The 11,337-nt window shown below is 34.9% G+C and overlaps 1 long non-coding RNA gene across 1 annotated transcript; it reads left to right on the top strand.

Annotated features, from left to right (window-relative positions):
• Positions 1–6,197: 6,197 nt before the first annotated feature.
• On the top strand, positions 6,198–10,119 carry LOC128554539 (uncharacterized). The gene is made up of 4 exons (XR_008369633.1): positions 6,198–6,759; positions 7,297–7,465; positions 9,302–9,399; positions 9,827–10,119. It is a non-coding gene; the product is annotated as an uncharacterized LOC128554539 (long non-coding RNA).
• The last annotated feature ends 1,218 nt before the right edge of the window (positions 10,120–11,337 follow it).

The following is an 11,337-nucleotide window of genomic DNA, read 5'->3' as shown; positions in this document are numbered from 1 at the left end:
GGACCGACACGCCGCATCAATGCACTATCCTTTAATGTCTCAGTGTGACCTTACCCTTTGACACGGACCAGGGTCATGCGCGCGACACGTCGTCTTACTGTGGTACACATTCAGGCCAAGTGATTTGAAAATCCATCCATATGACAAAGATATGGACCGGACCACGAAAATTGCGGACAGACAACAACCGACAGACTGTTCCAAAACTATATCCTCCCTTCGGGGCATAAAAAATACACCAAATAACCCATAAATCTAAGTAAAAGGGAATAATTCAAAAAAATTGTGTCAGAGTTAGCACCTTGTGTCCACATGATGTGGTGGATGAGTGAGAACATCTAATTGAAAGAATAGTAAATCCATTCAGTAGTAACTGAATATAGTGAGAAATACATCAAAATTAACCTAAATGCTAAGTAAAAAGGGGCATATTCAGAAAAATTGGTTCAGAGTATGCACCTTGTGACCATGATGTGGGTGATGAGGTTGGAAACATCTATTTTGAATCAAACCATTATGTAGTAACTGAGAAAATCAACCTTAAATTGAAAGTAAAAGGGGACATAATTCATAAACAAGATGGTCATGATGACCCTGGATCGCTCACCTGAGTAATATGAGCTACATGTTTCAAATGTCAAAATGATGATAAAATATTTAGAATGCAAAGTCACTAGCATGGTCAATGAAATCAATTTTAAAATATGTGTACTAAAACTGTGATGACATCAAAATTTCTAGGCTGCATCTAAAAAAACAAGAAAGTAGTCAGTAGTCAAAGTCACAGTAATGACCACATTGACTTGGGGTCATCAGGTAATTATAATTAAACAGTCATGGATAATAAGATAAGATGATTTTAAGTATTTTTCCTATATACCTCACATAATAACAAGTGACCCCAGGGCAGGCCGCTTTAAACTCCCAGGGGCATAATTTGAACAATTTTGTAGAGGACTACGAGACAATGCCTCATACCAATATCAAAGCCTAGTCATAGGTTTCAGACAAGAAATTATTATAAAGGCATTTCGCTATATAAGTCCTTTTATAAGGAGACTGAGTGGACCGGGCCGCGAGGGCATGGCCTCTTGTTACCCCAGTGTGTACAATTAAAAGCACATTTGGTGTATAGGGATCCATACGTTGACAATGCACGCCGATACAGAAATCAAAGTCTAAGTGTTGTGGTTTCAGACAAGAAGATTTTTAAACTTTTTTTCTATATAAGTCTATGAAAAACTTGGGACTCACGGGCGGGGCATATTGATCTAGGGATAATTTGAACAATCTTGGTAGAGGACCACTAGATGATGCAACATACCAAATATCAAAGCCCTAGGCCATGTGGTGTTTGTCAAGAAGATTTTCAAAGTTTCCCTATATAGGACTATATAAACCATGTGACCCCGGGACGGGGCCAAATTTGACTCTATGGAATTATTTGAACAATCCTTGGTAAGGATCCTCTAGATGATGCTACATACCAAATATCAAAGCCCTAGGCCATGAGGTTTTGTACAAGAAGAATTTTCAAAGTTTTCCCTTATAAGTCTATATAAACCACGTACCTCCGGGGCGGGCCATATTTGACCCTAGGGGGATAATTTGAATAATTTGGTAGAGGACTCACTAGAGGAATGCTACACACTAATATCAAAGCCCCTAGGTCGTGGTTTTGACAAGAAGATTTTTAAAGTTTTTCTTTGGTTGCCCATGCAACAGAGTTCTGCACGGAATGAAATTCTTAGTGACAATTTTAAAGGGGGACCACACAAGGATCATTCCTTGAAGTTTGTGAATTCTGCCAAGTGGTAATTTTCAAGAAAAATATTTTTTTAGAAAATGTTGACGGACGGACGACGGACATTGAGTGAATAATTGACAGTGCATACAAACTGGCGTGTTGAGAAAGCGTCACTTGGTAAGGAGATTCTGTCAGCAGTACGTTTTAGTGAGATTTGCTCTATATGTCTTTCAAAGTATGCCGATCTATTTATTTTATAGCTCTTTGTTCAAATTGCTGAATGTATTAAAGTGTAATGATGTTAACTTTTTAAATAATTCTGAAAAAAATCTTTTTTTCAACAATTGTCTTTTATCATGTCATCCCTAAACCTTTGAGACTGGTGAATTTGTAAGTAGATTATGTCGAATTTAAGTCTGAGCATTAAGTACAATAATGTGTGCACCGCAATTTAGCCGCATTTACGTTTGAATATATTAAAGGGCTGACTGTAACAAGAGCTGTCTGTAGACAGCGCACTCGGCTATTCGAAAAATATGATATACGTTTGGTATTCCTATATTTTCGAACTGGACTAGCAAAAAGGTTGAGTAGGAAAAGTTCCGTACTCCTGCCTACATACAGAGACCAGATAGAAAGCAAATGTACAACAGCAATTCAAAGATATATTTACAAAACAGTCTAGACACAAAAAGAGCTGTCGGAGGACAGCGAACGCTCGACGTATTCAACACCTATTGACAACTGAATAAAACGAAAGTCGAAAAAGGGGCATAATTTTGTACAAATGGGAAAAAGGGTTATGGAAACCTTCATAGTGCTATATCAGCTCAAAAAGGGCTGCTAGAGGCTGGGGGTTAAGTTTCAATCCTTTCCATAGGTGGCTCCTGAAAAACCAGCTTTTACCAAAAACTGCTATAGTCAAAAAAGGCATAATTTTGAAACAAAAGCAAAGTAGAGTTATGGACCTACACAGTACATGTCAGTATCATGACTGTGAACAAGTGGTATACACGACAAAGGTTTCAAACACATGTATCCAATCCGCTTAGTGGGTACTGAGATACCAGCTTACATACAAACCCTTAACAAGATTTCTAAGTCGAAAAAGGGGCATATTTGGTAAAAAGCAAAATAGAGTTATGAACCTGTGGCAATGTAGTTCAGTATTAACAGCATGAGAATAAGTGTGTGAGTATCACTACAGCACTCCATTCCCACAAGAGTTACTGATATACCACTTACATAGCAAAACCTAAACCAACAATTTCCAAGTCGAAAAGTGGCATAATTTTGTAAAAAAGCCAAACAGAGTAATGGAACCTGATGCAATGTAGGTCATTTATCACAGTGAATAAGTGTGTAAGTTTCAATCCCTTCCACAATGGTTACTGAGATACCAGCTACATACAAAACCATAACCAAGAATTCCAAGTCGAAAAAGGGCATAATTTTTGTAAAAAAGCAAAATAGAGTTATGAACCTGTGCAATGTAGGTCAGTTTATCACAGGAATAAGTGTGTGAAGTTTCAATCCATTCCACAAGTGGTACTGAGAAACCAGCCTTACATACACAACCTTAACAAGAATTTCAAAGACGAAAAAGGGCATAATATTGTAAAAAAGCAAATAGAGTTAAGGAACCTTTGCAATGAAGGTCAGTTTTAACATACTGAATAAGTGTGTGAAGGTTCAATCCATTCCCACAAGTGGTATACAGAGATATCAGCTTACATACAAAACCTTAACCAAATCGGACGCGGACGCCACGCATGGTGAGTCTAAAAAAAAAAAAACAATAGCTCTACTATTCTTTGATAGTCGAGCTAAAAAGGAATGGTATGTGAAACTTAACAATTTTCTACTATGTCCAACAAGGCAGTCTGAAAAGATAGAGCTAATCCTAGCGCCTTAGTGTATTACGGATAGTGAAAGGGTAAATCTTTTACCTAGAGGCTGCACTTGACCTTAAACTGACATGGATGACTCATAAATTCATCACTTCAACTCGATGAGTGATCATATAACCAAAGTTTCATGAAAATCTCTTCATACGTTTAGGAGAAACCAGAGCGGACACAAAATGGAAGGCTCAAACCATTGCGACGCTAGATCCCTTTCCATGGTTGACTCGTAAGTTCTAATGGATTCTGTCTTTGAAACATTTGAAAGGGGGCCACCCTGAATCATCTGTGGCCAGTTTGGTGTAAATTCTGCCAAGTTTGTTTTAGAAGAAACTTCTTTAGGAATCGTAGACGATGGAAGGATGCACTGTTGACATCGGACATTCACAAAAGCTTACCATGACTTTGGCTTAGGTAGCAAATTAACTAATAATGAAAATCATTGTTAACAAGATTTTTTAACATGTAGAACCGCTGTCCGCTCTGTCTTCTATGAAAATCACCAATCTAATCAATGAGCTCTATACAAGTCATTGAGCATGTAAATTCTATATTTAAAACCAAATGTATTGAAATTTTTAATTGCTGAAGAAAATGTAAACACACACTGAGTATCACTGGTAATATCTCTAGGGGCTCCAGTTCTAATGTCATTTGTAATCATGGTAATCTGTGACAGTAGACAACAATGCATCGTCTGAAATGAACATCAAACATGTCTAGATCACATTTGTTACACAGCAATAAAATACCTTTACCTTACTGGGTAAATCATCCAACCCGAATATAAGATAATATGCGCAACTCCGCTTGATAGTAAAGTCCCTATGAAGTTTCATTAAAATTCCAACCAGTGGATCCTGAGAAATACACCGGATGAGAATTGTACAAAAAAAAAATTTTGTTACACTACGGTTGAATAATCAAAGGGCAAGAACTGTGAAAAATTCTTTCCGACCATCATGACAATAGCATGACGATAATATGTGCATCTCCAGTGATAGTGAAGCTTCCTACAAGTTTTCGTTAAACTTCCCCATGGTTCCTGAAAAAATCTGGAAAGGAAATGCCGGAACGGACGGACAAAATCGCAAAAATAAGCTTCCCCTTTCAGGAGCAAAAAAAAGATGTCCTATATTCTCCAATTTGCCATCTATATATTTATTGTTTTCATGAAAAAATATCTTGTACTTTTTATTATAATAAGTTCATAGAAACTACGTATTTTGCCATAGCAACAAAAACAAAAAGACAGTCTTATACAATTTTATCTCTCTTTTCTTATTTTTTATCAGAGATTAATTTAGAAACAAAAAAACTCATTGCTAAATTAGAAATATACAATTTATAAATTATAAAGAAAGAATTTAATCTTATGATCGTGTAAGTAATTGAAATAGCCCCAGTATTTCTTTCTTTTTATTCAACAAAATTGCTAGCTTTAACTAAATTTGAATGATATTGGGATGTTTCAACAATCTGAACCAAAAAGGCCTTTAAAAATTGTGATGTACCTTCTGATTTGAATTATTTTCCAGCTATCTTGGTGTCAGACAATATATAATGATTTTTCAAAATGAACTTTTGGTGAAATATGTAATTTTAATGTAGACCACACTTTCATACAGAACCCATGTAAAGTAATGGCCTGTAGAGAGGTCACAAGGATTTTTTATTATTTGACCACTGACCAGTTTTTTAAGCACGTGGACCCAGTATATCAAACATGACCTAGAATCATCAAGGTGAACATTCTGACCAATTTTTACGAGATCCAATCACAAAGTATGGCCTCTAGAGAAGGTCGACAAGGTTTTTCTAATATTTGACCTTCTGACCTAGTTTTTTGAAGGCATGTGACCCACTTTCGAACTTTGACCTAGATTACATCAAGGGTGAACATTCTTAACTAATATTCATGAAGATCCTCAATGAATATATGGCCTCTAGAGAGTCACAAGGATTTTCTATTTTTAGACCTACTACCTAGTTTTTGACCGCACGTGACCCAGTTCGAACTACCGTCGATAACAAAAATATAAACATACAGACCAACTTTCATACAGATCCCATGAAAAAATATTATATCCTTTAGAGAGGTCACAAGGTTATTCTATTATTTGAACCTCAGACCCAAGTTTTTGATGGCATGTGACCCAGTTTCAAACTTGACCTAGATATCATCAAGGTGAACGTTCTGACCAGTTTTCATGAAGATCTTGTGAAATATGTGGCCTCTAGAGAGGTCACAAGGTTTTTCTATTTTTAGATCTACTGACCTAGTTTTTGATGGCACGTGACCCAGTTTCGAACTTGATCTAGATATCATCTAGATGAACATTCTGACCAACTTTCATAAAGATCCCATGAAAAATGTGACCTCTAGAGTGGTCACATGCAAAAGTTTACGGACGCACGGACGATGGACACCGCGCGATCACAAAAGCTCACCGTGACAGGTGAGCTAAAAAAAAAGAATGAACAGACCGCTTCTTTTGTTGATGTATCAAAGATACAACTTGGCAGCGAAAAATGGCCGTGTTGACATTTCGATTTGACTGTCTGCTGTCAAGTACTTTTTAATATTTTTTCTGTATATTTGTAAATTTTCATGATGGCAGAATATACTTGTGGCCAAGACAGTCAGGCATCTACTATATTAAGTACATTCTGTATGAAATTTTCTATCTAGAAATTGTAAATAAACAGAAATATTGTACATCTTTTTAACTGTCACAGATCTGATGTGAACTGGTGAATAATTACATGGTCATTATGCACATACAGTAGAATCTATGACAATTGGAAAAGAAAAGTACAATAACACAGGAAAAGTGGTGTTTTAAATTGTCACTTTTTGTTGTAATAGCAACTAAAATAGACCTGAAAATTTCTAAAAAATTCTACATGCAATTTACAATAAAAACTACTTTTTTCATTCTCTCACTACTGTCAGTACTGGCAGACAGCATACTGGTAGGCTACTAAATAAATGAAAAAATTCTTTGTTTATATTTTTCAGGACAACCTCCAGCATTATGAGATATAAATGTTCACTGCAGTTTTGACTATGCTCAGCAAGTGGAGTTGCTGTGAGTTCTCATGCAGGTATAATATTTAAAGTTAGTGTTTACATTCATATCAGTGTCAGTATCCTCAAATGCATTTTTTTTCAATATCAATTTTAACTATGAAATTCCATATACTGCAGTATCACTAAATTAAATTCCACAGTCTTCAAAACAACCATGACTCTATAAATAAAAGCTACAAGGCTACAGTGCACATTTTACATTTGAGTTTACAGTGACACCTTAATAACAGAAATTTGGTTAAGTGAAATTATCCAAAGGAAGTTGTGTTTTGTTAAGACTTCATTTTACTATTAATTTCTTTGCTTGTTTCTTTTTCACTGAACTTTTTGTAAATCCCTGAAATGGGATTTGAAAATACTGTATTGCTTTATAATAAAGATGCTGTATAATAAGTACTTTAAATTGGAATTCAATTAAATTTTGATAAATGCAAGCAAGTTGTTGTCAAGCATTATCTATAAGACATGATGGACTGTTTTGGTCAGTGTTGATTCACTTCATTTTGATGAGGACTTTAATACATTTCTCATAAACTGTTCTTGTTTTTAAGGCTCTCAGATTTTCTACCTAGTGTATGAAAAGTACAATACTGCTGTTGGAAGAGGAGCAGTGTGGTATCTATGGTCCACCATCACTTCAAGCATTATGGCTATGGATAAAAGAAGGTTTCATTACATATGGACAATTATATTGGACAAAATAAGAAGTGTTCTAATAAGGTAAGAATTCCCAATAAATAAAGAAATATTTATTAAGCACACAGAACTTGATATTGAAATATTTAATTTCACAGTGTGATCATACACTTCAGTTTGGAAAGTCACTTGTTTCCAGTTTATATTATATAATGTGCATACTTTTATGTAAATGAAACATCATATCTCCACTGATAAACATTGATTTACAATTTGAATATTGCATACTTACATAACATACTGTATTAAACAAGAGGACCATGATGGTCCTGAATCGCTCACCTATCCCCACATGACCCAGTGTTGAACTGAGTATGACGTCGTTATTTCTATTATTTGACATAGTGACCTAGTTTTTGAGCACATGTGACCTAGATATCATCAAGATAAAAAATTCTGACCAATTTTCATGAAGATCCATTGAAAAATATGGCCTCTAGAGAGGTCACAAGGTTTTTCTATTATTTGACCTAATGACCTAGTTTTTGAAGGCACGTGACCCACTTTTAAACTTGACCTAGATATCATCAAGGTCAACATTCTCACCAATTTTCATGAAGATCTCGTGAAAAATATGGCCTCTAGAGAGGTCACAAGGTTTTCTATTTTTCGACCTACTGACCTATTTTTTGACCGCACGTGACCCAGTTACGAACCTGACCTAGATATCATCAAGCTGAACATTCTCACCAATTTTCATGAAGATCCATTGAGAAATATGGCCTCTAGAGAGGTCACAAGGTTTTTCTATTTTTAGACCTACTGACCTAGTTTTTGACCCCACGTGACCCAGTTTCAAACTTGACCTAGATATCATCAAGATGAACATTCTGACCAATATTCATGAAGATCTCATGAAAAATATGGCCTCTAGAGAGGTCACAAGGTTTTTCTATTTTTAGATCTACTGACCTAGTTTTTAACCCCACGTGATCCAGTTTCGAACTTGACTTAGATATCATCAAGGTAAACATTCTGACTAATTTTCATGAAGATCCATTGAAAAATATGGCCTCTAGAGAGGTCACAAGGTTTTTCTATTTTTAGACCTACTGACCTAGTTTTTGACCCCACATGACCCAGTTTCGAACTTGACCTAGATATCATCAAGGTGAACATTCTGACCAATATTCATGAAGATCTCATGAAAAATATGGCCTCTAGAGAGGTCACAAGGTTTTTCTATTTTTAGATCTACTGACCTAGTTTTTAACCCCACGTGACCCAGTTTCGAACTTGACCTAGATATCATCAAGGTGAACATTCTGACCAATTTTCATGAAGATCCATTGAGAAATATGGCCTTTGGAGAGGTCACAAGGTTTTTCTATTTTTAGACCTAATGACCTAGTTTTTGACCCCACGTGACCCAGTTTCGAACTTGACCTAGATATCATCAAGGTGAACATTCTGACCAATATTCATGAAGATCTCATGAAAAATATGGCCTCTAGAGAAGTCACAAGGTTTTTCTATTTTTAGACCTAATGACCTAGTTTTTGACCCCACGTGACCCAGTTTCGAACTTGACCTAGATATCATCAAGATGAACATTCTGACCAACTTTCATAAAGATCCCACAAAAAATGTGACCTCTAGAGATGTCACAAGGAAAAGTTTACGCACGGACGGACGCACGGACTGACGGACGCACGGACGACGGACGCCGGACACCGCACGATCACAAAAGCTCACCTTGTCACTTTGTGACTGGTGAGCTAAAAATTCAATTGTGTAGCTGGCATTTAATTGTTGTAATAAAGTGATGCTATGTTATATTCTAAGGACTACACTATTGCTACTTAAAAGTTATTGTCTAAGAATTCATTGTTTAAATATACCCTTATATATAAATTTCAGTTCTGGAATGTGGCTTGTTATGATGGGTCTACATGATTGACTTGGAGTACAACCTGATGGGGGCTGGGCTTGCAGAATTCAGTCCTGAACATGTTTAGGTATATTTGGCTTGTCACCTCTTTAAGCAGTTTTTTTTGTAATAATCAAGTAAAACTTGCTGCAGAGTTCATGTCTGTAAATAGGCCACTTATATTAAGATGCCACATTTTCTGTTTCTTTTTATGTTGTTGAAGAGTGTCTAGCTCACTGCAAGCCAGTTCAGCAGAAATAACATAATTGTAATACAGTAACTATTTTTTCTTAACCAGGTTAAAGGACTATTTGTTAAAACGAGATCAAATCATGGTCCTTACTTGATGTAAAATATGTGCGATGGTTGAAATTTTTTATGAAAAGAGGTTGTCATTACTATAATAAAATTCTAAAATGTAATTTAATGTAATTATGTGTGGGCTGTTGTTCAGGATTGAAAAAAGGGTTATTAGTGTTCTTTGTCTTAAATATTTGATACATTTATCATTACAGAATGTCTTCTGCATGACCTGGTATAGTATTCTTGAAGGATTATAACTTCAACACAGAGACGGAGATTAATATTTTTAGGCAGGGGATTGGCATGACAGGCAAATTCTTCAACTGTATTACCATTCCTGAGCTGGATGCCAGTCGACAGTGGTACCTGTATAATGAAATAGCGCCCCTTTGCAGCAACAGCTATGTATGCTCAAAACTAGCAGTGCCAAAGCCATTAAAATTGAGAACTCAGTCATTTAAAACGAAGAATAAATGGAAAAAAGTGTTTAACATTTAAAGTAATACAGAGATTTGGTATTTTCTGAAATTTTAATTAATTTGAAAGTGTTTTTGATTTTTTAAAGGTGTACTAGACCCAAATCCCATATATATGAATATGAACAAATGCTACATATAGTTATGTAAACATTGAATTAACAAGTTTATGAAGTCAACAGTACTATGCATTGGTTAAATAATTAATATAGACACACTGTATGTATGTAAGGCTGAACACAGTATAAATGTGAAATTCCTCTAAGACACTGGAAGATTTTTCAACAATCTACTGTTTAGTACTGCATGACATAAAATTATGAATGGAGCTCTACATAAACAGCTGATTTATACATTAAGCAAAGTTAAATATATTTATTGATGATTTTCTATGTTTGAAGTAATTACCTAAATATTAAATATTTTAGTGAAGATATATTTTATGCAACTATATAAGTTTAAAAAAGCTACCCTCCAGGAAGAATATTTTGAAATGATACTTTTACTTGAAAATTTATGTGAAAAATGAAGGAAACAGATGTTAAAATGAATTCTTTACTTTATAAAAAATGTTGTTGCCATGGAAACAGAACTTGAGTATTAAGATTATCTGCTTTCATACCAGAGTAATATGACTGTTAATTATAATTATGTAAACAATTTAATGTTATATAATCATCACTGATACTTTTTATTTTTCAATTTACACTGTCATTGAGCAATGCATCTTAAGTACATTTGAAGTTGAATGACACATTACAAATATTAGATATTTATGGAATTGCTTTTAGATATTTTTGAGATGAATATAAATCAGAAAAATCACAAATTCTAGTCTTCTAGTAGCCCGGCTTATAAATCCTAAAATATGGCCGAACCTTGCACATTTTAGTAGAGACTTAAGATAATACATATCTTAAAGAACAATACCAGAAGATAAATTCTGGATATGGAACACTCGAATCAGTCAACCATGAAAGCCTGGACAAACTGTTTTATGACGTCATCATTAGGACTATTGAATTCGTAAAAATAATTTGATCATGTTCAGCAATGTATAAAATTTTATCGCCCTTTTCGAAATTTCTTATAATCTGGTGACAAAACAATTGGGCCATGTAGAGCTTCTCAAAGTTACATTATTTTAAGAAATATCAAAGAAAGGTTACTTTTGGAATAATTTGTATGAACAGGGATAAATCATCTAAAACGACGTATCATTTTGCGTAAACTTTACATCCTGTTTT

Source organism: Mercenaria mercenaria, unplaced genomic scaffold (genome assembly GCF_021730395.1).
Source record: "Mercenaria mercenaria strain notata unplaced genomic scaffold, MADL_Memer_1 contig_5101, whole genome shotgun sequence".
Lineage (NCBI taxonomy): Eukaryota > Metazoa > Mollusca > Bivalvia > Venerida > Veneridae > Mercenaria > Mercenaria mercenaria.
This window is presented reverse-complemented; position numbering and strand designations above follow the sequence as displayed.